The sequence below is a fragment of the Tiliqua scincoides genome, chromosome 2, assembly GCF_035046505.1.
Source record: "Tiliqua scincoides isolate rTilSci1 chromosome 2, rTilSci1.hap2, whole genome shotgun sequence".
NCBI classification, from domain to species: Eukaryota; Metazoa; Chordata; class Lepidosauria; order Squamata; family Scincidae; genus Tiliqua; species Tiliqua scincoides.
In genome coordinates, this window is record NC_089822.1 from 239,571,726 (window position 1) to 239,597,936 (window position 26,211).

Below are 26,211 nucleotides of genomic sequence, written 5' to 3' on the forward strand. Positions count from 1 at the left end.
ATAATGGGATTTACTTCTGAGTAGACATGCATAGGCTTGGACTCTAAATCATTGACTGCCCAAGCAGTGGCAGACCTGGGGGGGGGGCAAATGTAAAGATTTAGACTACCGCTAAATATTGCCAGTTATTTTATATTGTATTTATGAGCTGCTTCTGATTACACTGTATTTTCATAGCACCTTGCTGAAGATCCATACCTTGATTTATGAAGACAAATCCTGCCTTTCAGAAGGTCTGGCTGCATCATAGCTGAGAATATGCAGAGCATCTTCTCACGTTACATGCCATTTCCTAGATTTCAATTATACTGGAGATAGATGGTAGCTGCAATAAACCTGCCATGCGGAAATGCAGGAGGGGGAAAAAAAATTCATTGTTTTGTAAGATTTATTTTCATTCCGTAAATCAAACTGGCATTAGCAGGAGCACATGCCATTAAATATCCATCTATCTTTTGAAAGGCTTAAAAAGAAACTGTGGGGAACCGTTGACAGAGGATGTTCTAATGGGCAACAGTCTTTGATCTCCAGCTATCTTGTTAATATGCTCTGATGGATCACACTGATGACGTACTGTCTGAATGTCTCCTGAGTGGTCAGTCTCTTAACTTGTAGTGTAACTCATCACCTTGACGGTAGATGGTATGGTGCCTCATCAGTGGTGGCCAATTGTGGTTCGTGAGCTATATCTGGTTCTTGGGTAATCAAGCATGGTGCTTGGGTCATTCAAGAATGGAAAGACGATTACAGAGAGCACTTCATATCCATAGGCTCCAGGGCACAGCATAGTCTTGACCTTGTTCATTCTCTACCCTGGCCATTTGCTGGGACTGAAGGATACTATGATTAAATGGAGGTGGAAGCAACAGAAGCAGAGCAGTGTGACTGCCTCCCCTCCCAAAAAAGATCATGAGTTTGAGCCACAGTAAGTCCTTGCGGGGGGGGGGGGGGAGGCAGCGATGCGACCCCCAGGATCGTTTCGCTAAGGAAGGCTCAGGGACTGGCATTTACTTACCAGTCCCTGCTGCAGCCTCCTGGGGGTGTGGGGAGCCCTGTGTGACCATCCACAGGCCGCAGTAGCTTAAGTGAAAGCACAGCAATCGCGCCCTGCCTCCAATAAACTGGAAGTGGAGCGCGATTGCTCCACTTTCACTTTCTAAGCTTCAGGAAGCCCTGCAGAAAGTCGTGCAGGGCTCCCCACACCCCCAGGAGGCTGCTGCAGGGACCAGTAAGTAAATGCCAGTCCCTTAGTGACGCAATCACTTAGTAAGTGAAGCCCCCTTAGTGACGCGATCCTGGGAATTGCATTGCTGCTTCCCCCTTACCCCCTCCCCTTAAGGGGGCAGAGGTCAGGGCTCTCAGGCTGGAGTGTTGTGACGCCCTAGTTTGAGAAGCCCTGCCTTATAGCAGTGTTTCTCATACTGTGGGTCGGGACTCACTAGGTTGGTTGTGAGTCAGTTTGAGATGGCTCCCCATTCATTTCAATGTGTATTTTATTTTCAATAGTCTTGATGCTTACCATGGTATGTGACTGCATCCTAGGAAATGTTACAGATCTGTACTTTTAACAGGCTACTCTGTATATGCTTTTAACAATGATAATCAATGGAGCTTACTCCTGGGTAACTGTAGATAAAATTGCAGCCTTTGGAATGTTTGAGGAATTTTTGCTAAACAGATCAGCAACTTCTTGATAGGTTAGGAGGGTTCTTCTTTATTTTAAATAAATGTTTAAAATTTATACTTATTGTAAACTTTTAATTTGCTTGATTTGATTTTGTCATGTGGCGGATGTTAAAAATTTTCCTGCTTGATGATGGCCCTTCCAGCCATGACATCACTTCTGGTGTGTTCTGGCAGATGGTCATTCTAAAAAGTGAGACCCAGTGCTAAAAAGTTTAAAAATCACTGCTTATAGTCTTACAAGCCCAATTCCACAATGGTTATGCTTCTTACATATTGCACTTTAAAACCCAAAATTCCGCATCACATGGAAAAGGAGTGCCAAAAGTATCTTCAAGGATTCTGTCTGGGGTGGGCTGGGGATCACGTCTGAAATGATGTCCTGGGTTAATGGGAACAAAAATAGCTGTGGGATTTTAGAGGAAGAATATGGGGTAGGACACATGCGATTACTACAAATGAATTTAGTTCTCTACCTAGAAAGTTTACAAGGTAGCAGAGTATCTCATCACAAAAGTATAAATATTTAAATTTGCTCTGGCTGATGCTGGAACTTGCAGTAGGCTGTAGGAATGAGAATGAAAGGGGAAGCTTGCCGTCTACTTGATCAGAGAAAGGGCATCCCCTTTACAACACTTGAGCCATTAACTGTGTTATTTTTGTGTGCTTCTTTGGGGATCCTGCTTAAACCCTTTATTTTACATTTGACATGCCCCATTCACGTTTCGACAGATCCTCAAGAGAGACCAGAAGACAAAGCAAATAATTTTCCTGTAATATAGGATTTGCAAATACGGTGAAGGTTAGATGCTAGCTGCTTTAAGGAAGCATTTACAGTGGCTCTAAAGAAAGACAGGACCCTACAAAGTTCTGCTTAAATGGCAAGAGGCACTCATAAAATATTAGTTTTTGAAATATTACATGGCTCAATACACTAAGTGAACTCGAGGAGAAAATGTATTCTACCACTGAGTTGCAGCCCCATTTCGAAGGAGACCTTCGTGCTGCATTGGTGAAGCTGAAAACAGGTTTTTTGGGCAACCCCATTCTGACTAAATTTCCGCACTGCAATGCAGCAGGGCTGGGACAGCCTCTGATGCATCCTACGCATGAAGTTCATTCATTGGAGGCCTCAAGGCAAGGGGACATTTGTACCCTCACCCTGGGGTAAGGCCCATAGCCTCCTTTGGGCTATTCAGAACTGCCTCAGAAAAATTACTAGCACAAGTCCAAACAGCCTCATGTTGGGAGATCAGACCCAGGAAGAGGGATAGGGTCTGGAGGGAGCCTCTGCTGCCTTTCTCATCCCCTCATAGGTCCGGTCCACCCTCCCACTGCACCCATCTCTGCCCTCCCACTTTCCACTGTGCTGGCTGAGAGTGCAGTTAGGATTGTGCTCTGAATTGCTGTTACCCCTGCACATGCCCAATCTCATCTGATCTCGGAAGCTAAGCAGGGTCAGGCCTGGTTAGTACTTGGATGGGAGACCGCCTGGGAATACCACGTGCTGTAGGCTTATACCATAGTCTTTCGAGACTGAAGGTAGCCAACCAACTATTTGCATATTGGTGTATTTGTGTTACCGTGGGAAGGAGGTCTGGTCTAGAGGGTAGAGCCTCCGTCTGCCTGAAGATAACATCCACAAGGTCGCCAGTTCGAGGCCACCGGCACCGTGCGACCTTGAAGCAGCTGACAAGCTGAAGCCGAGCTATTTCCATCTGCTCTGAGCGTGGGAGGATGGAGGCCAGAATGTGAAGCCAGATCGGAAGGAAACACCTGAATGTAGTGGTTCTTGAAAGAAAGAACCTTCTTTCAATTGTAAAAATCCCTATTTAATAAGGGATTTAAATAAAGCCTGCCTATGTAAACCGCCTTGAAAAAATCTTGAATAAAGACCAAGAAAGGCGGTATATAAATACCTGTTGTGGTGGTGGTGGTGGGAAAGGGCCTTCAAAACCCTATGTGCACATGCAGAAAGCCATGTGCAGCCATTTGGATCCTGATCAGTTCAAGAGTCCTTGTGTTGGAGTCTTTTTTCCCACACCAAAAGAGGCAGAATTTCAGTTTAATTCCTTGGGATTGTAAATAGATAGATTGTACTATTGACATTCAGATGCCCACAGCTGTTCATAGACCTCTCTTGTCAATATACTTAGTACACTCATATGTTACACTGCAAGAAATTACTCATTTTCATTGGCTTTTGTGTTTTTGTTACTACAACCTCTCATTACTGTGATAAATAGAGTATTGAAAATAATATAAAAAAGAGCCTATAGCGCCATGATTTGGAGGGGGGGAACTTAAAAGTGAGATTGAATAAACCGGATGATGGATTTTATCCTTGTTCCACCCAGGTTGATTCATTTCTAGTGGAATAAGTTCCAAAAGATTGCTCATTGGTGTGAACAGAAATTTGCCTAGCGAAAACATAAAGTAGTTACACTGGGATACATCAAAATAAACTGCAGATCTATGACAATGTCATTATTCCACCATTCCAGAGGATCCTGAGCAATAGTGAACACAGTATTTTTTTATCATGTGTCTTTCCTGTGCATTTGATGAGCTGAGCAGGCTGATAGAACTCTTTGGAGGAAATGAGATATATAATTCCCTGTTTGGGTTGAAATTTGGACTGTCTGCTTGCAAAGGAGGGGCTTTCCACTAAGCCAACACCCTTCCCCAGTGACTTCAGGACTGTATAGACCAGCAACATTCAGCCTTTTTCCGCTCGCTGCACACTGACAAGGCGCTAAAATTGTCAAGGCACACCGTCAGCTTTTTGACAATCAAAACCGTGTTGCTTGCGGGATGCTCACATTCATCTATGGCCTTACTAATAAATGACACCCTGCCCCCCAATAACAAACTCCTGAGGCACACCTGTGGACCATTTACAGCACACCAATGTGCTGAAGCACATTGAAAATCGCTGAAATAGACAGTCTATGGAATACACATAGGTTGGAGCAGGACATGCACTGCAACCCCTTCCCATTAAACAGTCCTGTTCTCTGTAAATACTGTTGTCCTATGGACAGTGCTGCTCTAATGCACATAGTGGATTGAGAGTGAGAAACAGCGGTCTGTCTGGAGTCAGCAAACTGGTTCATGCTCTTCACCACCACACTGCACCATCTTTAGGATACATTTTAGACCAGAGAGAATCTAGAAAGCCACTGAGTGCCATTAAGGATGGTTCTGGAGCTTGTCAGTGATACCCTGATCCGTCCTGAATATTTGAGAGGTTTTGTGATGCCTGCGCCAATCACTGGGTGGGTATAACGGCCATCATGTCACGTAGTCAACTGGACACAGTTCTGTCATAGGGCAAACATTTTTAGAATGTAGAAGGCTATAAAGGTTAACCCCCTTTGCCAGCCAGATGGCACTGAATTAGGGGCAGAAGGCCCTAAACCGGTCTATAAATCTGCCCAAGCGCAGTGCTTGAAATTCTGTCAGTGAGGTTGGGGTTTAGAGAGGGGGAGGCCAGGGTTATTGCTAAGGGGTTGTACCTCAATACAGCGCCAGAGTAGCCCCCAATGTAGCACGTCGGTGTGCGACATGGGCCATATATGGCTGGCCTTTGCTCCAGAGTCCCCAGGAACGTGCAGCTAGTACTGGGGGAGAAGGTTTGTTACATGGGGAAACATTTGTTATTGAATTTAAAAAATGGTGAAGGTCAGGCTTTTTGCCCCAAGTATGCATCTGTGACACAAATTTGATGGTGTTTGAGGAATGGACAGGGAGGGATATTTCTTGCATATCTACCTATTTCATATTTGGTTTTCCCAAACACAGTTTTAATTAGTAAATGCAGCACTACATGCAGAAAGTAACTGTGTGACCCAGTCGCTTTTTGCTTGCTAAAGACTCATTTGGTGCCTTTCCAGGTCTCTCTCAGGAAGCCATGTACCCCCAGCCCAAACGCCAAGGGCTGTTGCTCCCTTACTCAGAAGCCATTCCCAAACGATGCCTTTGGAGGGCGGCTGCGTGCGGAGGTTTCTCATGACTGGCCCTTGGCCTGTCTTCCTAAGCGTAGCGAATGTCAGTTCTGTTCAACTTGCCCTCCTGACACTTGACAACTTTCTGCCAGGTTACATGTTTGACAGCTGTTCTGGGCTGTTTTTTTCCCAGCGATTGGCCTGACTAGCCCCATAAAGCCAATTAAAGTCATAGGCAATTAATGACACCCTCCTCAAACACTTGTGTGGAAATGAGAGCATAATGTGACCGATTACCATTAAATCCATGACCTTTGGAAATATGCGCTTGAAAAGAGAGCTGAGGACAAGTGTGCATCAAAATGAATCCTATTAAGCACTTAAGGGCTGACAAGAATGGTGCAGGCAGTGAATCTATGCTGTTGTTTTTCTAACAATTGCTTCATCTGGTCTTTTTTTCAAACAAATGTCTTTGAGATGCCACTAGCTGGTTAAAAGTTCCTTCCCAACTAATGAACCCATTAACTAGATACTTTCCTTTGTCTGCAATAATAAGGCAACGCTCCATTTTTAGAAAATCCACAACATGCATTCAGCAAATCTGTCCTGCCCTTGGCATCCCATGATTTGCTGTATTCACCATGGAAAGACTGTTCTCTATGTATATATTTGTTTTGAAACTCCTACCCCACATTTCAGTCTGTTGATTTCATTGTGGCATTCCTGTACATGTCCCCATACTGCTCCCAATCATGCATACCATGGTCATATCAACCATGGTCCCCACCATACGTACAACCATACATATCGTCCCCAACCAACCCATGGTTGATGCCATGCATGACTAACAGGTAGATTACTGTGAATTTGTTGGCAACCTTCAGTCTCGAAAGACTATGGTATCGCACTCTGAATGGTGGTTCTGGAACAGGTTCTAGTGTGGCTGAAAAGGCTGATTTGGGAGTGACAATCCCTTCCACACCGGGAGCAAGTGCAGTCTGTCCCTGGTCTGTCTCCCTGGCTATGGGCCTTCCTTCTTTGCCTCTTAGCCTCAGACTGTTGGCCAAGTGTCTCTTCAAACTGGGAAAGGCCATGCTGCACAGCCTGCCTCCAAGCGTGCCGCTCAGAGGCCAGGGTTTCCCACTTGTTGAGGTCTACTCCTAAAGCCTTCAGATCCCTCTTGCAGATGGCCTTGTATCGCAGCTGTGGTCTACTGTAGGGCGCTTTCCTTGAAATAGATGGATTACCTTGCACATGCCCGATCTTGTCTGATCTCAGAAGCTAAGCAGGGTCAGGCCTCGTTAGTACTTGGATGGGAGACCGCCTGAGAATACCAGGTGCTGTAGGCTTATTACTGGTGAACGATGTGGTCATTCATGGTCATTAATTCAGGTGGTTAAGTTTCTACCGATATTGTGGGGGGATGGGACTAATTGTTTTGCAGTTGTCCCTTCTATCTAGTACCCCATCTGCTGTAAATGTGGTAAAAAATAATGATAATGCATAAAAATGTAGTAAAAAATAATGTGGTAAAAAATAATAATAATGCAGGTCTATTGTTGTCTTGTGTGCTTCCTGAGGCATCTTGTAGGCCACTGTGAGATAAGGAAGCTGGACTAGATGGGCCTAGATGGATGATCCAGTGGGGCTCTTCTTATGTTCTTAATGTATTTAAAATCTTAGTATAAGCGAACATGGCAAACTACAGAACAAATTAACGTTCCAGTCTTATCCTCCCCCATTCCCACTGATGCAGCAATGCCAAAATGGCAACCGCTGCAACCTATGATGGAAGGGAAGTTGTGGGGGTCTCCTCCAGTGCAGGAGGTATGGTCTGGTGGTTGAGCTGAAGGCTGCCCGAAGAATGCTAAGCAGGAGTGATCTGCTATTTCAGATGCCATTTCAATATAGTTGGCAGGCAGGTTATTGATTTATAATTATTTGGAACTGCATCTTTTTGCTGGATCTTTCATTATGAGGAGACTTTTGCCAGTTGTTAACCATTGTTCAATATTGCCTCCTTGCAAAATATGATTAAACTGTTTCGCAAGTTGCTTATGGAGACTTGTTAGATGTTTAGGCCGGAAGCCATGCAATTCATCATCACCTGGTGCTGTTCAATTTTTAATTTTCTTTACTCTTTTACTTATTAATTCGGGTGTTATTTTATTTTAGACCGTGGAATCCGATCTGGGAAGGGGGATAGGATTCTATGGCCACCACTGTCACTGAACCTGCCCCCTTTCCAGATCCGATCCTCCCATCCCTCTTCCCTGCTCCATTTCACATCCTCCCCCACCCCCTTCAACCTCCCCTGCTCACTTACCTGCTCTGGCAAGTGGCAGGGGATGTGACGGCATGGGCATGAAGGCTCAGGCCTTCCCACCAGCGCTCCCAGCATCTTGCTAACTAGTGCACTGTCACAGCGCATTTTACGATTGGCACTGACAGCTCCAGCAGAGGACCCTTCACGACGCTGGAAGGGTCAGTATAGGATTGAGCCCTGAAACAGCGTAGAAAGTTCACACTAAAAAGTAGCACACAAAACAATCTGGTTGCTTGAACATTTTTTCTTTCCACATTATTACCATAGATCCTCATTCTGGCAGCTTCAGTGCCACAGAGGAAGAGAGATGGTTGGTTCTGCAAAGCAGTTCTGCTAATATATTTAAAGATGACTGTGCATTGTGAAGGATTGCGTAACAGACTGGGTGATATGGAGGCTAAGTATTGAATGCTTAGCCTGCTCAGGGCTGGTCCATCCATGAGGCCAACTGATGCGGCCACCTCAGGCAACAGATTGTTGGAGGGGGGCCTCCCATCTCTGACTGCCAATTGGTCTCCACTGATCCTCCTTCTCCTTTCACTCCCTGGAAGGACTGGGAAAGGAAGGAGACAGAGGAAATGTGGAAGGGAGGAGGAGAGTGCCGAGTTAAAACATTTAAGAGTGGGAGGAGCAGAGGCTGGCACATCACTGGGTAAGGGAGAGGTGGCATTTGGCTTAGTGCCTCATGTGTCAGGAGGTCTTGGTTGGCAACCTTCAGTCTCAAAAGACTATGGTACCCAGTATTACAGCACTACAGTATTACAGACTACAGCACCCAGTATTCCCAGGCAGTCTCCCATCCAAGTACTAACCAGGCCTGACCCTGCTTAGCTTCCAAGATCAGATGAGATCAGGCATGTGCAGGGTAGCAGTTGCTGCTGGAAGAGAGACAGAGAGATCAAGCTGGAAGCATTGTGAGAAGGTGCTTCCTGAGACAGAGCACATGTAGTACATATATTCAAGACCCAAACTCCTATATCTACAAGTATTTCCATTACTGCATTTCCCAGTTGTTTTAAAAAATATTCAATGAACATTATGAATCTGCAGAATAATTTAGCACTTGGAGGGTGGGGGGTGGAGGGGGACCAGCCCCTCAAGCAAGCTCATGAAATTGTTGCAATCTTGCCTCTTAACGGTTATTAAAGAAAAAGGGAAAGGAGAGATAGAAACAAACTGCAGCTATTTGAAAGATCAGTTCATTGGTATGTATGCCCAGTTCTGCATTCAGCCAAACTGCGGTGCCCTCTGACACAGCGTCCCCTTGGAGCTGTAGCTGGTGGCAGCTTTAATGTCCTACGGCCCCAGCTGCAGTGCTGCTCTCCGATTTGCCCAGCCATGGAGGCAGATGGTGAAGAGACAAATATTTCTGAACTTTGCAAAGATATACCACCCGAAAGCCTCAACGGAGAGACCCCTGAAACGGGAAAATAATGGAATAGAATATTTTATTTTACACAAAAGGCTCAAATGCTGGGAAAAGTGCCATGCCTCACAGGGCAGTTTGGCTGAGTTCTCTGTTATTCTGCTTCTTGCAAAAATGACATGCCAGAGGCGCGCTTTGCGTCGCTTGAAACGGAATCAGAATCCCACGTTGCACTCTGAAAAATGCCCTAAGTTGTAGGGCAGGGTCAGTGAGTAGGGCTGATGGCAGCCCTTTGCAGGGCTGGTGAAGGACGACGTAATTTGTGATTCAACGTAACATCAATAAAGTAGACCTTTGTCTCTTAAAGTTTTATTCTTATTCTTATTATGCATGGCTCAGTTTGATTGTCTATATGGGACATATAACGGCTGCACACCAGAAGAGAGCTTATGGTAGAACAATAAGGAACATGACTTGATATACAACAATAACATTTAGCTCTTGAGACTTTTCTGAAAGTGTGGAATACCCAACATTACGGCAATAATTCAATGGCAACTTTAGGGATGGGTTGACATATTTCTGAGATCTTTGCTGCAAGTTTATTTAAGGTCACGGCTTTGATATTAACGTTTTTTTTTTTTTCCTTAAGACCTGTCGGCTTCGTTCTGTCACATAAATGAAAGGAATGGTTCATTCTGGATCTGATTCCAACGGTAATATAAATGTAATGGCTAATATGAAATGGGAAAAAGAAAAGATTTGTGCAGTGCCTCTGACCTTCTCGGCTAATATTCCTGTCCTATGCCGTAGTGGGGACGGAGGACTGGACAACATTGTTAAAGTGTTTTGCAACACTAATGTATAGTGACAGGTGTGTTTAAAAATGCATGCACTAGTCAGAGGGAAAAAAACTCATTTCATCCCCCCCTCCCCATTTTTTAGTCAAGCTTTTCATCAAGAGTGGAACAATTGTCAAGAAAGAACAATGAATATATAACTGAGGTAGAAAAGTATTTATATGTCAAATGGTCACTTTTTCCAAATGTGAAGCATAATTTATCTGTTCGCTATAAGGTGGCCATCTCCTAATGGAACCATAGATAGGTGTAATAGATGGAGAGAGAGAGAGAGAGATAAGAGAGTGTACGTGTGACGTTTATGCTGGATTCTGTGAAGGCTGTTCATAGATGCTGTTACGGTTTCATGCTCTTGTGTGCTTAACGCACCTGAAACCTGGAAAAATCCATGGCTGGGCACATTGCAACCCACTCTTTATAGAAGCAGTGCTCCACCGTGTGACTGGCATGCGGTAGTAATGGTAGTTCATTTACTGTAAACCAATAGGCCTTCACAATATAACAGAAAACATTAAAATATATACTACATGAAGTAATGACAGATTCACATCAACAGTGGCAGACCTGGAGGGGGGCAGGGGGGGCAAAAGTCCCAAGCACCGCACCTGCGTGGTGTTGCAGACTGCGCAGGAAGCCATCTGAGGCTTCCAACACGGTCTTAAACAGTACCTCCAGTTTCTCAGAAGTACTGCTTAAGATCACAGGGGAAGCCTCCAAAGGCTTTCTGAGTTGTTTCTAATGGTGCATGAGGTTCTTTTTGTTGTTGTTGTTGTTGTTGTTGTTAGTATTAGTATTAGTATTTATATACTGCTTTTCAACTAAAAGTTCACAAAGCAGTTTACAGAGAAAAATCAAATAACTAAATGGCTCCCTGCCTCAAAAGGGCTCACAATCTAAAAAGATGCAAAAGAACACCAGCAGACAGCCACTAGAACAGACACTGCTGGGGTGAGGTGGGCCAGTTACTCTCCCCCTGCTAAAAAGAGGAGCACCCACTTGAAAAAGTGCCTCTTAGGTAAGTATGGGGGCAGCCTCATGATGTGGGGAGGCGGCTTTATGCACCTTTGCCCAGGGGCGCTTCAAGGGGGAGGTCCGTTACCGCACATCAAAAACAAAGAAGCAGAAGGAGGAGGTGGGGAAGGCAGAGATACAGCCCCAATATGAATTGCAACTATGCCATGGAGGAGAGGGGTTTAACCTTCTGCCGGCAAATGTCCCGATCTAGGCTACCTGTGGCTGCTGTTTTCCTTGAAACGAAAGCTTCCCTTGGCACCAATGAGAGCTTTCTTCTTGGATCAGCCATCAGGGAAGTAGATCTGGTCCATGACCATGATGGGGGCAATGGGTAAAAACCCCTCTTTTGCTTCGACAAGCCTGATTCTGATATCCTCCATATCTCCTACTGTGCATATACTTCACACACTTTGACCCTTAGATGTTGTGACCATAACCCCTATATTTGGTTGGCAGAGTGGAGCTGCCTTCCTATTGAGCCAAAAGAAGCAAAACTCTTAACCTGTATTAGTTCAGAGCATACACACCTGAATCAACTAACTTTGATTGGTCCTATTCAGAAATGTATGATGGGACTTTCATTCCAGCCAGTCTCCTCCCTTGCTCTACAAGTCTCTTGAGGTGCTGTCAACTAGCTATTTATTTTTATTTCATTCATTCATTACATTTCTATTTCACTAAGAAGACATTTCTTTTCTTTCTTTCTTTTTTCTTGGCAGATTTGTAAAGCTCTCCGTCTTTATAGGAACATTATTCTGACAGGTGAAACAATTACACTGGGGGGAAAAACAGTCATTTAATGGGCAAATCCAATCCCACACTGTTGCAGCGGGGTCACCAAGCCCATGCTCTTTCCAGCTCTGGATGTTTGAAGACAGGAGGTCTCATCAGGGTCAGAGAACATTTGTTCCTTTATCCCATGTCGAGCCCCAGCCTACTCAGGTCCATGCCAGCTAAATTGCTGGCACAGAACTGAGTAGCCCAGTGTAGGGCTTCCAGGTCTGGGATGGAGGTTAGGATGTGGCAGAAGCCTGATTCACCATCCCTTCTCCCCTACTGGGCCTGAACCATCCCCTCCCCCACCCCAAAACCCCCTATCCCAATTTCCAGAACACTCTCCCTTGCTTCCCCACCTCTAGGTCCAGCACTGACCTGCCCTGGTGGCTGTCAGGTAGGATGCGGCACCTACGGGATGGTACAGGCCTTCCCACTGGTGCGGCTTACTCTCAGGGTGTCAAAAGAGCGCTTTGTAGAGCTTGGCAGCTTTAGGATTGGACTGCCTGACACAATATCTTGGGGTTGTAGGTTTCTTTAACTAGACTTGAAAGGAAAAAAAATAACACCCTCACAACCCACCATGCTGTGGCCTTCTGGGTTTTGATATCCCAAAGCTTTAGCTAAAATGTAAGGAATTCCCCCCACCCCACCAAGTACAGCAGAGTGCAACCATGAGGACACAGAAAAGAAGCATCACGTCTAGGATGTTTTGGACTGTATCATTTGGTTGTCATGCATAAAAATCTGCCACTTTTATATTTTGTCTGTACCCCCAGACAAGAAGCATCACCTTTCAGTGCTCAGGTAGTAGGAGAGTTTCTTAGTGAAAGATAATTATTGAAGCAGAAAGTGTATCTCCCCAAGTTCTCTTAAGGGGACCATCAGGGAAGAGAAATGGCTGGTCCTGGGGCTCTTGTCTGCTGTTCCCTATCTAGAGACTCTTAACCTCTTTACTGCAATGTGGATATATGCCGCGTGTCAAAGTTTACTGCTCCTCTGGGGTTGTGTGCGGAACATACGTCCTGCCATTTTGCTGGCTCTCTCTTGTAGCTGTAATATTGCTCACAGTGGAAAAATTCTCTCGGCCGAGCAGCTCTAAATACTCTGCTCCCTTGCATAGGGAGCTATGAGCGGTGATAGAACGATTGGTTTTGTGAAAATCACCACTCACGCAATGATGCGCAATGCGTTAGAAAGCTGGCCGATACCATCTAGCTCTATCCTCTTCAAGGTCCTCCTCTTAATTCACTTCTCCTGCAGTGCGTCTATTGGATCACGATCACGTGCATGTGTGGAGTATGAACTACAGATGGACAGGGTTGGGAAAATCCAGCAAGGCTTGACTAGAGTCTAGAGTCTCCCCACCCCCCGCAACTCAACTTGAAAAAAGTCATAACAGAGGTACTGAGTCACCCCTTTGTGACTCTAAAGGACTCGAGTTGAGTCCCCTGTCTTAAAAAGTCTGCTGCGGAAAAAACAGGACTGCTGCCAGACTCTCTCTCTCTCTCTCTCTCTCTCTCTCAATCTCTCTGTGTGCGCGTGTGTGTGAGTTCACTTTAAAAACTGCCCTGCTGCCCCGTCCCATCTGTGAAGACAATGGGAGGATTGGAAGGGACTGTGAGAGGGCTGGGAGAGAAGCGGCAAGAGGGAAGAGGGTCACACGCAGCTGCTGCAAGGCTTACCAGGATGACCTGATCCTTTGCAGCTCTACTCAGAAGTGTCCCATTTGCACCAGCCATTCAATGAGCCTGCTGGAGCCATGCCATGAATTTCTCTGGGATGGCTTGGAACCGCCTCTCCCCTGCCTTCTCCCCTCATTAATCCAGGGTAAAAGCCTCTCTTCCCCTCCCTGGGCTTCTGCAGCCAATCATAAGGCAAGAACACCCTTGGGTCCTCCTCCTGTGTCCGCTGTGTCATCCGTTCCTTCCTTCCTATCACAGATGGGTAAAAAGTCCAGTCTTTTCCCCCCCCCCATTCATTGCAAGAGGAAAACATTAACCCTTCCCTGCCTCATGACTGGAACTCCCTGCTGTTTACCTGGTAAGAATGATGGCTCCATGAGGTCTTTCACACCACAAAAAAGTAAGCAAGCACACCTAGACTAAATCTGCATGTGTGGGGATGTGTGCCGAGTCAGGTGGGCCCTGACTCGAGGTTTACCGAGACTTCCATGCGCACAACTCATAAGCCCACAAGTCAGTGAAAAACACGCATTTTCACAACTTGAGTCCATGTCACCTGACTCGAGTTCCCATCCCTGCAAATGGACGGACAGACGGATCTTCCCTAATACTAACAGCTGTTTGTATGCTGGTTGTAGAAGATGCTGCCACAAGTTCCTTCCTACTGTTCTGTTTTTTTATGACTTTTCCCAGCATAGAAAAGTGCATGTTGCAAGTCTCTAAAGCATTCAACTTTATGGGTTCTAGGAAGTCTGTTTATAAGATGAAAGGTTCTAGGAAACCAGTTTTTTGACATATAGTTTGATTACATTCCCAAAAATCAGTATGCACTTGCTGAGCTTTAATTACCTCCTGGGTCTCCACCCCAATTTCTGTGATAAAGTATTTGCCGAAATTGAACAATTAATAAATAATGATCACATCTGCATTGATCGCGCTCTCTACTTTGTAGCTTTCTTTTTGGTTTGAAAGAGGCAACTTGCAATTGCTTTCCTGGTCTCCCTCGAGGTCTGGTTCCAGCCCCAGCAAAGAGACAGCCTTTCGATTTAAAGCCGGTCTCATTAACAGACAATTAAGTGAGGTCACCAAGGATAGGCCAGAATGCAAAAAAGGAAGAAGACAAAGAAGACGCAATAGTGGAGCAAATGAACTGAATCCTGAGGATGACTTTGCCAAGGACATTGTGGGGAAGATTACTGAACATTGTTCTGGAGAGCATGATGCATTCCTCAGCATACTGTGAAGCATTGCTGTATTCAGAGTTTCTTGTATACAGTGGAGAAGCAGATTAAAGTGAATGGGAGGAGCACACGGGCCACACTGATCCTTAATAAAAATCATCTAATTCCAAATGGCTCAGGGTAGGATGGAATTGTTCATAGCTGAGGCTGACAGCTGAGTGTCAGCCAAATGCAGCCATCTGTAACCATCTATACATTTAGGTGCAGCCATTTATAACCATGTAGAATGCCAGATGCCACTAGGATGCAGGTCTCTTGCTGACCTGTGTGCTCCCTGAGACAACTGGTGGCTCACTGTGAGATGCAGGAAGCTGGACTAGATGGGCCTTAGCCTGATCCAGTGGGGATCTTCTAATGTTCTTATGAGCAATGTATCCAGAAATGCTATTCAGGAAGTAACCAGGATATATGTGTGTGTGTGTGTGGGGGGGGGGGGTGTTCTTGTTATTTTCTGATATCCTGGCTATATGTCCTGGTTATTTCCTCGAATAGCATTTCTTGCTTCATCCCTTAGGTGTCAACCCCAACTTTGGACTTGTTTTGGCTGCAGGGTATGTTCTCAGCATCTGCAACTACCCATAATTTTAGTAACACCAGCTTATTTTCAAATAAGATGAGGCGGGTGAGATGTGATACAGGCATGGGAGACAAGAGAAAAGTCAAGCGCATCTCACATTTTGTGACATCCTCTGGTTTTCTGCCAGGGCAAATCACTTCCATAACAGGTCTCAAAATGCTGCACTCCGCATTTTGAATTCTTTCCTGGCTGTGGTGAAGCACTGAAGGTTCTCCCCAGGTACAAGGTCACCATAAGCTTCAAAAGAATCTGTCATAAAACATGGGCAAATGACAATAACAAAATCAGGCATGCCCAAATACATCTGAGGATCCCAAGCTGACGTTATTCAAGACACACAGGTAGTGTGTGCAAACAAGACGTCAGAACAATGGAAAAATATTCCAGTATGCTGCATACACCTCATACTGAAATCAACTGAAAATTGGGTCCAAACCCCTCCCCCTCTTTCTTATTATGTGCTCATTTACAAGATAAGAATCCCTGATTTGCTCAGGGCTGGTTGACACATGCATGTAGATGCACTGTTTCCCCATTACTCTTTACTGAACTTGTCCCTCTCTTCCTTTCCCAATCCAGGGATATCAGTGGCATATGATGCCACTGTGATAGTGCATTTTGGTGCCAAAGCGGGTATACGTTTGTCGAAATTGGCTGTATTCACTTCCAGTGATTGTATATAGGGCCATATCGCACCATAAGGCTCCTAGCCAATCAACAGCTGCATGGAGGGGGGGAACCAAGGAGGGGATCAGTAAATCCTTACCCTTTCCACACAATTGCCACCGCCAACGTGAACCCAGCCCTTCCTAAAGAGCAAGTAGGAGGTGACGCACCTGCAGCATGATATGTTTTGAAAAGGGGAATTTCACTCTGCTCCACCCTACAGTATAACGTCCTGCCGAGATATAGAACAGCCTCGCCACTCTTCTGAGGGTGTTATGTGCGTGGAAAACAGAGCTTACTTGTGTGATTTAGGGCTCTTTCCGCATTATGGTGAACGGAAAACAAGCATTTAATAACAGGCCGTAACTCACCCACCTGGGAAGCAGGTGATTTTGCTCGCCAGTAAATTCTCCTGATTATCTCCAAAACAGGATGGTAAATATTTATTTCTATTGTAAAGTAAAATGGGGCTTCCCTGGTTCAGGCTTGACATAAGACACCCCCAATACAATTGCGATGGAATCAGCACAGGTTTGGGGTGTCGGGAATTATAGTGCTGCTGCATGATTAATTGTGCCACTTCAGCAAGAGAACAAACTAGTGCCTGTGTTGTCAGAGGGAGGGAGGGTGTTTGTATGTGCACATACATTTGTCCCATTTTTCCTAGCAACCATTTCCTTCTGTTCTGTTCTTTCGGTGCTGTGATTTGCTCTGTGCTGCAGTGCTTCCTGCGGCTTCAAAATAGACCTGATGCTGTCTGGAGTTTAAAAGGAGAGCAGGAAAAACAATGAATGCTATGGGCATGGGCTGACATGCATCTGTCCCATGTTCAGACTTACATTCTTGGCTATCCCTGCAAATCCATCTATTCCTTCTTTGCCATGGCTTGACTATGCGGTCACAGGACGGCCCAATCCTACTTAACCCCCCTGACACCAATGCAGTATGTGCCAACGGGGCATGTGCTGCATCCCACGTGAAAAGTTTTGCATCCCAGGGGCCTCCTCAAGGTAAGGGAACATTTGTTCCCTTGCCCTGGGACAAATTTTCAATGCATTGATGGGTGTATTTGGACCTTCGTTGGCTCAAGTCTGAGCACACCCAGGGATCTGCATAGGAAGGGGATCAGGAAGGAGGATAGGATATGAGTAGCAGTGCTGATGCCAACAGTGTCCCCTTCCTGGCCTCAACACACCTTCCTCTTTGCCTTGAGCTCTGCCTCCTTTCTTCCTCTCCCCCACCCCTACCCCCATCCACTCTCAAGCTGACTTATCGGTGCCAGGGCTCCTGGGCTGGCAGCTGTTATGCTGCTAAGAGTGCTTGCCTCTTGTGGTGAAGGCTAAGCTGCACTCCATGGCATGTCACAATTTGCTACAGTTGTCAGGTGTTCTTTCTCTCTCTCTCTCTGTGCATATTCAGACTCAGTCTTACAGGTGATGAGCTGCGCCAGCTGCAATTCCCTCCTCTGCATAACTGTTAAGGCCCAGGAGCCCTAAAGTTGAAAGGCTAACTACCTCTAGTAGAGACTGCTGGCTTGAATGGATCAGTAGCCAATTCAGAAGGAAGTGGCTTCAAGAGTTAAATTTACAAGAGGAGTAAAAAAATAAAAGTCCATGTTGCAACATCCGACTGGTTGATTCTGTCATGTCGGGCTAATGAAGATACTATTCAGCAGAAAGGAATACAAGAAAATCAATTTAAGGTTGTATTCTACAGAAAGTTGAATAGGAATGTAAAACTTTAATGATACTTAGCATGCTTTATGTCATCCTTTTAGAGTGCTCAGAGCACTTCCTACACACTGGTCTGATTCAGACAATACTTTCCCCCCTTCCTAGATCCTCACACGGAGGGAAGCATGAGCATGACTGCCCTTCTCTTTGTCCACCCAGTATACCAACCCTATCTCCACTGGCCCTTAATGTCCACACAGTTTAGCAAAATCCAAAGTAGGACACAACCATGCAATTCATTATCAGATGAGAGGGAATGAGTCATAGATTTCTGGCTATATGCATTGAACTTTATATGTATAGGCTGGTTGTGGTGGGAGCAATGTGCTGGTGAGATGTGGATGGTGCATGCGGTTGGCAGGGAGGTGGGTGTTATTATCATCCACATATTGTAAATGAGGTATTGGCATTGGGGTTGAAATAATACTAGCTTACCTAAGGCCACCTAGTGAGTTCATAGCAAATTCAAGATTCAAACCGTAGCTTCCTGATTCATAACACAAGGTCCAATCTTACGGGGGCCTGACTGGGGCAAATCACGAGAACTGCGTGATGAATCCTGGGGTGCTGGTGTGAAAGCTGTGCTGCCGTTTTGTGCTCAGGGCTGCTGGTCCCAAGAGCCGGAGGCACTGCACAGGTCAGTAGCTCCCAGACTCCTGCTGGAGCAGGTAGGTTGGTGGTGGTAGCAGCTCAGGGCACAGAGCAAGGTGAGCAGGAGGTGTGAAGGGGAGGATCTCAGTATGAGATGCCAAGATCTTCTCCTCCTTTCTCCATCTCAGAATGCTCCCTGAGACTCCTTGAACTGATTGGAAGCAAGGTGGCCTATGGGGAGGTAAGTAGGAAAAAGTTGTACTTACATTTCTGGGGCTGTCTGGTCACACACACACACACACACACACACACACACACACACACACTGTGTGCTGTTGACCGGCAGGGGATATGATGATTGGGGCACAATAATAATAATAATAATAACTTTATTTTTATCCCGCCTTTCTCCCCAAAGGGACTCAAGGCAACATATTAAAAACATATTAAAAACATAATTTAAAAACAAATAAAAACATATTAACACATCATAAAAAACAGCAGTCAGAGTAAAAAATAGGTAAAAAGAGCATAGAGCAGCAGCAAGTCATAAAAGAATCAGGCCTGTAAAAAATATTAAAAGATGTTAAAAAGATGTTAAAAGGCCGAGAACTCAGAAGGCTTGTTTAAACAGAAGGGTCTTCAGGCCTTGCCAAAAGGTCTCAAGAGAGGGAGCCATTCTTAAGTCAGGGGGAAGGGAGTTCCATAGCGTTGGTGCCACTACTGAGAAGGCCCTATTTCTTGCAGCTGCCCCACGTACCTCCCTAGGCGGTGGCACTTGTAAAAAGGCCTTCTCTGATGACCTAAGAGGACGAGCCAGATTGTATGGGAGTAGGCGATCTCTAAGATACCCTGGTCCAGAGCAGTATAGGGCTTTAAAGGTCAATACCAGTCTCTCAGTAACTCTGGTCCACCACCCATTCTACAGAAAATGCATATTTTATTGTACTTGAAGAAGAACAAAAACTCTTTTCTTCCTTAACTTTTGTTTTCAAACAGGAAAACTAGTTGATGAGAGTGTGCAAATGTCAGAATAGATACCATTTCAGTGACTTTGCTAAAAAAAAAAAAGGAAAAAAAGAAAGAAAGAAAGAGCGAGAGCGAGGGGGAGCTTTTCAAACTTTAGAGGAGGCTCTAGCCTACTTTCAGCTTCAAACTTTAATGCACCTACCTGATGGGGGACTGATCAGGAATGATTTATGTCCTTCTTCTGACTCCAGTGATCAGATCGAACTTTCTGGGAAACCTCAAAATAGAATGAACTTTCTGGGAAGGCTCAAATAGAGATTGTTATTTGGATGAGACCATCCCGATAGCAAATGTGTCACCATCTGTGATAACTTCAGTCGGAGGTAGAGCTTCCTAAATATATTATATAGGGCAAGCAAAGATGCACAGAGGACAACAGAAATGATGGATGGAGGACGTTGCAAGCGACTTCAGAGGCACCTAACTTAAAGAACAATCCAATACCTATTTCTCTCTCTGGCAGTGGAACTGCGTATGACAGCATGTGGATGGACAGCACGTGGATGGGCGTATTTGGAGGGGGGCAAGTGGGGTAAATGCCCCGGGTGCTGCGCTGGGGGGCACTACTGCGATGCACCCCCCTGTGACACGCCCCCCTCATACACCAAGAACTGCACCAACAGTGGTTGCAGGAGCACAGCCACTCTCGGCGCAGTTCCGCGCTGCTCTGAGGGCCGCCCCCTCTCATGAAAAAGGAAGAGGAGGGGCCCTTGGAAGTGGCTGGGAACTGTGTTCCACCCTGAGGTCTACCCCCTCCCTCTCTCCTTGAGTTAAAGGGGAAGAGAGCGGGGACGGTGTTCGGCTGCGGAACCCGGTTCCCAGTTGCAATCACATTCATAACCAGTGACTCCAATTTGGCTCACAGGGAGTGTTGCACCTACCAAACTGGCTCTTCTGGAAGGTGTGAAAGGCCTTTTAGGAAGCAGCCTTAAGTGAGACATCAACAGCCCAAATGACCGCTGCAGCCAGTGCATATCTTGTAGAAGGCAGACTAAGCAATTCATGTGTGTGTGTGTGTGTGTGTGTGTGTGTGTGTGTGTGTGTCCCACCAACACCATAACTGGATCCCAAGACTACTCATTCCCATGAGCTGCTCCATATATTTTGAGTCCTTTAGCACTTCCAAGTGTCTCCTGCTGGCCAGCGAAAGAAGGCATTGAAGAATTGTCTCACTTTCTTTCGCGTGAAATGGAATAAATGCACGAAACGGAGGCTGAGAGACCAGCCAACAGTCTACAGAGGAGAATGCTTCATTTTATTTGTTCATGATAAAAGCACCCCATTCCCCTTCACCGTCTGTATAAGGTGCCTAGTGCAAGGCACCTATTTCTTGTTTTGCAAGGCACCTATTTCTATACATTGAAGCAAATTCACTTATCTGACTCAGGGCGCAATCCAAACTTGCGCTGGAGCAGACAAGCCAAGAGGCCAGGTTCGTTGGCTGCAGCAACTCAGCCAGAGGCAAGATAAAGTTCTTCCCCTTACCCCTGGGTAAGGGCTGCATGCCCTAATGGGTCTCCTCGGACCTGCGCCACCTCTGGAGGAGGTGCAAGTCCGAAGAGAGCAGAGCGGCTAGTAGCTGCTCTGTTCTCTCTGGGGACAGGGGTTGGGATCCGGCATTACCACCGGGTCCCAGCCTCGCTCCCCAGCTCCCCACGTCCCTGGCCCCAGGGCTGCCCATTGCCCGACCTTCCGCCACCCAGAAATGCCCCCTCCCACACCCTCGCCACCCCCCCTCACACCTACCCTCACGCAAGCTCACCGACACAAGCGGCAGCACAGGAGCCGCCACAGAGGCTTCTGTCCGCCTCCGCGCATCGGCGCATTTGAATGCGCCGACACGGCTCCTGCCCATGGAGGCGCAAACGTGCCTTATGACACGTTTGCGACACTCCATGGCCTCCTATGCCAGCATCTGCCAGTTAGGATTGAGCCCTGACTCGCTCACTCGTGAGAAAATGTCATAAGAACATAAGAATGTCATAAGAGCCCCACGGGATCAGGCCAAAGCCCATCTAGTCCAGCTTCCTGCATCACAGTGGCCCACCAGATGCCTCAGGGAACACACAAGACAACAAGAGACCTGAATCCTGGTGCCATCCCTTGCATCTGGCATTCAGTCATTTTTCAGGTGGTAAACAGAGAGGCCAGGTCTTGCCTTGCCTTAAACTATTGCAGCCTCCTCCTCATTGGTCTTTTATTGGCTAATCATGGTCCTCTTACCATGATTCAGTACTCAGTTGCTGAGGTCATTCATTTTGCTTGTTGCCCAGATCATCTCACACTGTTCCTTAAATCTCCTTGGCTCCCTGACCACTCCTGGATCTAGTACAAGCTCCTTGTCTTTCTATGCTGCTTTTTAGAAAATATTTTAAAAGTGGGTGCCAAAAAGCTTCTCTGAGGAGGGTATTCCAAATACAGGGTACCACAACCTTAAAAAACCACCCTGTTGCCAGCCACTCACAGCTTAACCACTAATGCTGATGGAACTTGGAGGAAGACCTCTAAAAAGACTAAAGTTCAGGCAAATTTGTGTCATAGACTATCTCTAGTGAGAGTGCTTCTTCTGTTATGGCACTCAGCCTGTGGAATTCCTTGCCTCAGGAGACTAATTTGGGTTCCGCTTGACCAGCGTTTCAAAGACTGTGAAAGATGTTTTTGTTCCACCAGGCATTTACAGCCCAGTCCTACGTGGCCCTGCAGTAAGAGCACAGGGCCACAGGTGAGATGTCTGCAAACCCAATGCACCATCATGGTGGAGAGGCCAGTCAAGGGAGATGAGTGGTCTTCCCTGTATGTGCTGATTGCCACATAGCCCGTTAAGGGATTCTCCTGAGCTATGCTAGCTCAGTTGGTGGCATAACACTTTGGTGCCATTGGTAGCATATCTGGCTCAGGAAGAGGGTTCAGGATCTGGCATCCACCAACTTGCTGTCCAACTCTCCATCCTTTTTCAGCCTCTCTGCAGGTGGAATTATGCTGGTGGCCTGTCAGTACCCCCTTGGTGGTGGTACACACCTTTCCGGATGCTACACTAGCATCCGTGCAGTTTCCACAGGCAGGAGGGCTTCTGCACTGGCGGGGCTAATCTGTGCCCTGATGTATGTGGCAGTATTCTGTCATTTCCCTTCGCTAGGATTGGACCGTTAACACAGGCCTACAAAACTGAGGGTCAGAAAAGTTTTTCCCAAACTTTATGGTGGTTTGATATGAATTTGGGGTACTGATTCCAAAAATGGCATGCATTTTGCCCTATCACGTCTAGTTTTGGCATATAGCCTCATTAGTGAATGGTTCACGCAGCTTCCTCATGAGGAAGCCATGGTGTAGGCTTCCTCATGAGGAAGCTGCTTGAACCATTCACTAAAGAGGCTATGCCGTGTCTCCAAAACTAGATGTGACGGGGCAAAATAGATGCCATTTTTGGAATCGGCACCCCAAATATACCCAGGAATTGGTGTAACGTTTAAGGAAGCAAAACGTGTGTTGACCTGTGTTATTTGATTTACAATGCAATCCTATGTATGTCTACTCAGATGGAAGTTCCATTGTGTTCAATGGAGTTTGCTCTCAGGAAGGTGTATATACGATCACAGCCTTAATTGATCTGCTGTCCTGCATTTCAGTGTACTTTATGCTTTTCTCAATTGTTGCTGCTGCTTCACTTTTGTGGTTTGGATTCTAATTACTGATTTTAATTGGACGTTTCAATGGTGTTCGTTAGCCACCTTGGATATTTCTTATTAAGTAGGAGGAACAGAATATAAATTTGAAACATTGGACTCTTGGAAAAACTAGGAGCTGTCTTGTTATAATGTTTAGCAAGGACTGACTTGTGAGTAGACATGCATAGGTTGGTGCTGTAAGTCTCCTTAATTTTAAGATTGTGGGGCTAGTAATAGAGAAAAGTCCACTAGGGCAGTGGTTCCCAAACTGTGAGCCGTAGCTCCCCGGGGAACCGTGGAAATCAGCCAGGGGAGCCACGGAATCCTCACGAAAGACCTGCCACCCTATATGACGTATAAGATTGTAGCCCTAGTGGGGAGCTACGGCCAATGGCCCAATAGGTCAAGTCGAAAACGCTTGGGAACGCTGCACTGGCTAGGGAATAAATGAATGCTGTTCTATATGCTAGGCGCTAATGAAAATTGCCACTATGCATGAGACATTTCAAGAGAAAGACAGCTCATTGCTGCCCTTTGCCAAGCCCAATCGCGTGCTAAGCCCGCTTTCCTGAAGTTGCCGTCTTCTGTCAGTTTGGTTCCTATCAAGCAGGTGGTGAGTGAAAAGTTATTCAAGGATGGTGTTATGTAGCCTTCATGAATTATGCATCTTAAACAAACTTACATGAACTGAAGCACTCGAGTGGAAGCCTTTTAGCTAGAGGCCGGCCACTGGAGAGCTCCGCTACAGATCTCCGGTGATGGGTTAAAACAACTCACTGGAGGACGCGAGCCCGCAGTCTGTCTTTGACTCACTGGCCCTCCGTTCACTTCATTTGCTTGCTGCTGCTGTGGCAGCTTTGCTTTCAATCCCTGCAGGCGAGAACCATCTTGCTGCTTCTTCCGTGGTTCGAAGCAAGGCCTTTCTGCCAAAGCTCTGTCTTCTGGTGCCCATTTAAACAATCCAAGCAAGTTTCAGGTTTTTTTTTTTTATAAAGCATTCCGCGAAGAGATAATGAGTGTTTGTTTCATGTTTGGAAGGAAGGAAGAGTGCTAGGAGGGGGCTGGAGAGAAAAAGGAGAGAGTAAAGAGAGGGAAGGGAAATTACTTCGCCTTATGGCCCAATGGGCCCTGTCACCAGTGGAATAAGTGCTCCACTGGTGGCACTGCTGCAAAACAGCCGTAAAGCACACTCTGGCAGTACTCTAAGTAGCATGCTGGCCAAATGCCAATGAAAAGGCCAGCGCCTCCCCAAGCACATTGCAGGTAAGGCAGCAGGGGAGGCAGGAGGGGTGGGGGACAGCAGAAGAGGGTGAGCTGGGGCAAAACTGGGCAGAGTGGGACAAGTGGGAAGGCTGCAAGAGAGAGTAGCTCTGATGGTGATGGCGTGTGCCAAATCCTATCCCCTCATTTTTGAGTTTCCCAACTCCCTTTCTCTCCTCAGACTTGTGCCAGTCTTTTCACTGGTGCAGGTCCAAGGAGATCATCGTGGAAGAAGAGGCTTAGATGTAAATTCCCATCCCCCTCCGAAGCCTCCCGCTCTGCCTGTTTTTGGTGTGGCTGCACAAGCAGGTGGGAAGGATAGGATAGGCTGCTGGGGTGATTGAGGTTGGGCAGCAAAGGGAATACCAGGGAAAACTGGAAAAAATAAAATGATACCAGGTATTTGGATACCAGGGAAAACTGGAAAAAATGCAACCAAAAGGCATGTGTTGGTAGGCAAGGAAGGTAGCTTCTCCAGAGATGATGACTACCAAGTCAGGAGGCCATCCAAGTGGGGCAACAATGGACAAAATAGACATCTCTATTGGTGGGAGAGACTACCAAATCAGACCAATGAAATTTCTGTGCTCCTCAGCATTGGTTGCAAGCCAGTTCCTCTCCTTAGTTTGAGGATTCTGTCACATGTTACAATATGCAGCAGTAAAACAGGGGCACAAGGGTGGAGGTACAACACTTGCACATTCGTCTTTCCATAGCCAACATATTAATCGTGTTTAACAATGAGGAAAAATGAAATGAAAAGAAGGTGCTTCTGTTGGGCACATGTGCTACAGGAGACACCAATGTTTGTCCCTCCATCCTCTTACCCCATTTCTCAGTCATGCACTGAACCCAAGAGGAGCAAGGAGGAGGAGCCAGTAACATCAACACAATCCAGACACTCCCGTGATGGATTCAAGGTTCATTACGGGTTGGTCTGGGGTGAGCAGGGAAATCATAGTGATCCAGCAGTGAGGGATAAGCTGTAGGAATGTGGACAGGCTGAGACACATGGCAATATCTAGCTCAGCGATTTTCAGCTTTTTTTTATTTCACAGCACACTGAGAAGGCACTAAAATTGTCAAGGCACACCATCAGTTTTTTCATAACTGACAAGGAACACTGCACTGCCAGTGGGGGGGGGGGGAAGGCTCACATCTCCTGATGACCCTACTAATAAATTACCCTCTCCCAAACCCCTGGGGCATACCTGCAGATCATTCGTGGCACACCAGTGTTCCACGGCACACTGATTGAAAATTGCTGCTCTAGCTTATGGCTTTTATCCATTTGAAGAATTGGGTTTATGTGGCTCCCTGAAACAAAGCATATATTTCAGTGTAATGATATAGCCAAAGTGTTCTGATCTTTTTAGAATCACAGATAAAATTGCAGTCATATATTTTCTTTAGCTGATCACCAGGTGGAACAGCACTGAATAAACAAAAAAAATGCTGACCCTTCATATCTTCAGGAGGGGAAACCCATCCTTAAATGTTTCAGCATACATTCAAAGGAATAGAAATGATTTCAAAGATTGCTAGTCTTAAAAAGAGATTTAGAAAGTGACTCTGAGGTGTAAGCCCACTGAAATAAGCAGGACTGAAATCCACTTAGTTGAAGGAAACAGCTGCAGGAAATGGCAATTTCTAAATATGTTATGGGGAGAGGATAACAGACTTTCATCAATATGCTTTGCAACCTGGGTCCAGCCAATCTGGGCAGCTATACTGTACAGATCACTGTTTGGGGTTGGCAGGGATGAACGGCTCCCGGATGACTACTCCATTGAA

At 46.1% G+C, this 26,211-nt stretch overlaps 2 pseudogenes; both read right to left on the bottom strand.

Annotated features, from left to right (window-relative positions):
* LOC136638965 (monocarboxylate transporter 2-like) overlaps window positions 1–26,211 on the bottom strand; it is a 194,990-nt pseudogene that overhangs the window by 68,153 nt on the left and 100,626 nt on the right.
* On the bottom strand, window positions 8,720–8,839 carry LOC136642432 (5S ribosomal RNA; annotated as a pseudogene).